The 4,993-nt window shown below is 35.3% G+C and overlaps 1 non-coding gene across 1 annotated transcript; it reads left to right on the forward strand.

Annotated features, from left to right (window-relative positions):
• The first annotated feature begins 2,976 nt into the window (after positions 1–2,976).
• On the forward strand, positions 2,977–3,079 carry LOC149191199 (U6 spliceosomal RNA). The gene has a single exon (XR_016256593.1). It is a non-coding gene; the product is annotated as a U6 spliceosomal RNA (small nuclear RNA).
• Positions 3,080–4,993: the final 1,914 nt, after the last annotated feature.

Below are 4,993 nucleotides of genomic sequence, written 5' to 3' on the forward strand. Positions count from 1 at the left end.
CTTGTTTTCTGCATGCAACATACTCTACAATAGGAGAGTGCAAGTGTGAATAAGGCCAAATGGCAATGAAAAATAGAAAACAGGTGCATAAACACTCTCAACACTCATGATGGCGCAATATGGAATAACCAAGTGAAACAAGAGTTAAATGCCAAATAGACAAGAATATAAAGCTAGGGTTTGAGTAGATGAATCATAGCCCTAAGATAAGTGAAAAGAAAGTCACCACTGTTGGCTAGATTCTAGGTCTGGAGAACATATGACATTCACATTGGCCACTAGCATGTAATCAGTCTCATGTGGCCAAGTGTAAGTACATTCATATTATCTTTTGATACTCTTTGGAAAATAAAATATCCTTATTATGTTACAATGTATGTTTCTCGGTGCTCATTTTCTTAGCATGTTACCTTTACAAATAATGAAAATCAAATATCCATATTATGTTACAATGTATGTTTTTGGTTTCCCATTTTCTTGACTCACTATCTTTACAAATAGCGATTAAACCCACAGACACTTCACTCAATGAACTTATGACCTATCAAATGTGTTCGTGGCATATTAAACAATACCCTTAATTCGGCTACATATTGGCAAATATCCCTAAAAATCACATTATTTAATCCTTTTCCAATACAAACCAAATATAGCTTCCCAATTTTAAAAACCCCAACTTCCACTAGACATTGTAGGTATCCAATTTTTGATTAACATTTTTTATGCCCCTTTATATTTATTGATTAACTTTGAACTCCATTTTTTATAACTACTAATATAAAGTCTTTACCCCCTACATATCTTTCAATATATTATGTATTTTTTTCCTCCATATATATATCACCGAATATGAACTGACGTGGTATGTATTTCTCCTCCAATAAATGCCCTGAAATTAAGCTATGGGAAGGACATCTGCATGTACATGTCCGTTATAATAATCATACCATTCATAATGATATTTAATTTTCTAGAATTAATATAAGTGTTTGGACTTTATTACAATTGTGATATCACTGCCAAATAAACATAAAACCTAATCTTAATTTTAGCTTAAAGATATACAACAATGTAACCTTTTATTCCCATAAATACACCTCTTATAAAAAACTTGTTGTTGATGGTATTGGAACAAGTACTTACTGCACTTGAGAGGAAAATGAATATTTTGTTCAATTAACACAACTAAATTAATGTAAAGTTTTTGTGGCTTAACATTTTGACCGGATGGAATGCACTGGCAATAGCTAGGGTGTCTTCCTAGTGTGAAGTCCCAATTAGACCTCACACCCTTTGGGATAAGAGCCCCATTTGGTATGTGGGCCCAGGAGCCACCATGAATGTTTCGTTCTTGGCTACCAAATGAAAATATGTCAGAATGAGGACAAGAATGAAATGCTCAGACAATGAGACAAAGTCATTCTAATATTAACAAACTAGAGAAAGAGATACAAGCAAGTCACAACAATAGTGAGAATACGTATGCCATATGCCATGAGAAGGATCAGTTAGCCAAAATCCACCGAGACATACATGAACAAGAACATGCCAAACGCACCTAGACATACATGAATAAGAACATGCCAGAGGTTAATTGCAAATTAGGTCACAATAGATCACTAGCATGGCATGGTATAAGAAATCATGGATTTGAAAGCAAAAATACGTACCGCAACTACAAATCAATCCATAAGAGATTGTCTGTATGAAAGCACACATACAAATATAATGAAAATATTGGACAATCAATACAACCACTATGAGTAGGAATGGGAATTAATGCCAAAAATGAAGGACATATTATTAATGTTGCTACAGATATAAGTACATATCCTCTAATTCATCAAACCCAGTAGTGAGACATGGGTTTCTCATACCATCATGTAATGCAAAATCTTAGCCTCATCATAGCTCACCCTCCTAGATTCCAAGCACTGAGTGTCTCTAGCTCTTCAAGCACATATCAACTAGGTACTCCTTGTTTAAGCTCACGTTCTAAGGTCCTCTACAAATGAGGCATGAGTGAATATTTATAGAAATGAGGAGGGTGACCTTTCACCTTCGGCACCGACATGTCTCCTACCCTCATGACTCTTGACCTACCTCACTTTTTTCTCACGTCTATTGAATATTACGTGCCCAATTGATTTATGCATAGTTGTGAGCATTATGGTGAGCATTATGTACATATTAACAACAGAGTAATTGTGAGAAGAATGAGTAGGGTTTCCAAAAACCCTATTGTTGTTGCGCAACCATGATGAGACACTGAATAGGGTTGGGATCCATTTGCTATGTTGAATGCTGGTCTTCCTGATACAGTTCCTATCATCATGGTTGGTATAGTTTTTTGGTTAGCTGCATGGATTCAACTAGCTTGTTTTTTGAAACCTAGATTGCAGGGCTTCTTGAAAAAATCCTTGGTTTCCTCCATGCAAATAGTGTCCCCACTACAAACAAATAACACCATTCATATAAATATGCAGACAAGGAATAATGCCATAAGCATGAAAAATTAACCATCAAATTGGACCCCTGTATAGTCCCTTTCTAGTCCCTTTCTATGCCATAGTGTTGTCAATGAATGTGATCTCTGCAATGTGTCTCTGAGCTCCAAAATGTTTACACCAATTCCTGAAAGAACTCTCCATATGTCTCTTGGTCAACACCATGTCTTATCCACACTATTACCACAGGTTGTATGCATGACAACATATTATAAGTGTCTTTGGAGTGATTTTGACAAGAGGAGATTACATTATCCTTGCATACAACTTCTTTGACTAACTCCCAGTATGTAGTTTGTCAACTATGCCCAACAAGAACCAGTTTGTCATGGGTTATTCAAACAACCTAGTTACAAATTTTACTCTCTTGATTCTCCTTCTATTCAAGATGTTTCTCAAAGTCTAAAGTAGTGTCGTTTCACTATTATAAGCTGTTAGTCTCTTAAATGTCATAGACATGTCAATATCTGTCTTTTCGGAGACCTCTGATAAAACTGGAATGATGCAGAAAAGATTAGCATGGCTAGTGGACAAGGATAACATTCACAAATAGAAAAATGATCCAAAAAAAAAAAAAACACATAAATACCATATTCAAAATAACGTGAGAGCCTTACTAAGCACATTGTTCACACTTTCATAATTTAGAGGAGTTCACGCAATCTGGTTGCTCCTTTGAGCCCTCAAGATGTGATCATGCAACTCAAAGAGAGGTCGTATAGTGGTGCCTCAATGTAGGTCATGCTTCAGAGCTATATCTCCAAACTTCAATCGTGCCATTTTCCAACCTCAGGTGCCATATTTTTCAGGCAACTTTATGATGTATAGTGGCGCCTCAATGTAGGTCACACATCAGAGCTATATCTCCAAACTTAAGTCATGCCATTTTCCGACCTCAGGTGCCATACTTTTCGGGAAGCTTCGTGACTATTGGAACATGCGTTAGTTTCTTGCTCTACCTCTTTATTTTGGCTTCTCAATCCCTCATGTCCCATCAAACAATGTCAATTTTTTGCAACATTGTAGCCAACGCATTCGAGTGACCCTCATATATATATATGCATATATATACATAACATGGTGATGAACTTTAATATATGTCCATAGACCTTCATTCCTTGCTTTAGACTTGGAGATTTCTTTAGGGAAGGGTCCACCTTAGCAATCGAATAAAATACCATGGTTTTTCTGGAGACATTTACAACCATGGTTTTCTGGCTTTACTCCTGACGCTTACTTTCCAGCTCTTGGGGGGCGTTCATCATATTCCTTTTTTTTAATCAATGTGTCAAACACAAAAGGTTGCCTCAACGGTACTGCATTATATGTTCTTGTATGACTGTAGAATATGAAATGACTTATTTCCAGCGAGCTGATCAACCAAAAACACTATGAAGAAAAATAAATATAAAAAAAATAAAACAAATAAAACACAGTTACTATGTGAGCTAAAAACTGCTGCAAATCTCATATATATTAATTGAACCATTAACTACATTCTTATATAGTAAAATTATTACTAAAATGTTTATCAATCAACTCTGAAATAAATCTACTGGCATTACAACTAATTTCCAGCACTACTACAGCTAAATTCCAGCAGTGACCACCCTAACAATTTGCTACCTTAATTTTGCAAAGAACACAAAATTTTCTGACTAATTTGTCAGCAATTTACGTAACTGATTAAAAATTATTCCCAACACTCCCCCTTAATGATTAATCAGGATTTAATATCTTACCTCGTAGTGCCAAAAATTGATCTTTTGCAACTATTTTGGTGGAGATATCTGCTAGTTGATGCTGAGTATTTATATGCTTCAATTCAATATCCTTCTTCTGCACAAAATCTCTAATGAAGTGATATTTCAGGTCAAAATGATTTGTCGTGCTGTGATGAACTGGATTCTTTGCTAACTTGATGGCACTTACATTATCACAATAAATCACTGCAGGCTGAATTTGTTTTTCTCTAATTTCTTCCAAAAATTTTCTAAGCCAAAGAGATTTTGTACCTATTGAGTTAATTGCAACATACTATGCTTCTGTGGATGACAGGGAAAAAATACTTTGCTTTTTTGAGCTCCATGTAATCAAACCAAAACCAAAAGAGAAACAATTTCCATATGTGGACTTACAGTCATCAAGACTACCTCCTCAATTTGAATCACTAAATCCAACAAGATTGAACTTTTCAAAAGAGTAGTGATAAATACCAAAAGTTAGAGTTCTTTTCACATACCTTAAAATACTCTTGGCTTCCTTCATATGTATTTCAGATGGATTTGTCATATACCTTGAAACAAGTGAAACTAAATATGTAATATCAGGCCTTGTGTGGGTTAGAAATATCAAGCTCCCCACAATGCTTCTGTAAGTTTTCTCATCAACTAAATCAGCACCATAATCTCTACATAACACTTCTCCATGAGCACTTGGAGTAGGGGATGGATTACGATCAAGCATATCAAATTTATTTAGCATAT

Source organism: Pinus tabuliformis, chromosome 3_1 (assembly GCF_031772625.1).
Source record: "Pinus tabuliformis cultivar Carrire ecotype Pingquan chromosome 3_1, CPIR1, whole genome shotgun sequence".
In the NCBI taxonomy this organism is placed as follows: Eukaryota; Viridiplantae; Streptophyta; class Pinopsida; order Pinales; family Pinaceae; genus Pinus; species Pinus tabuliformis.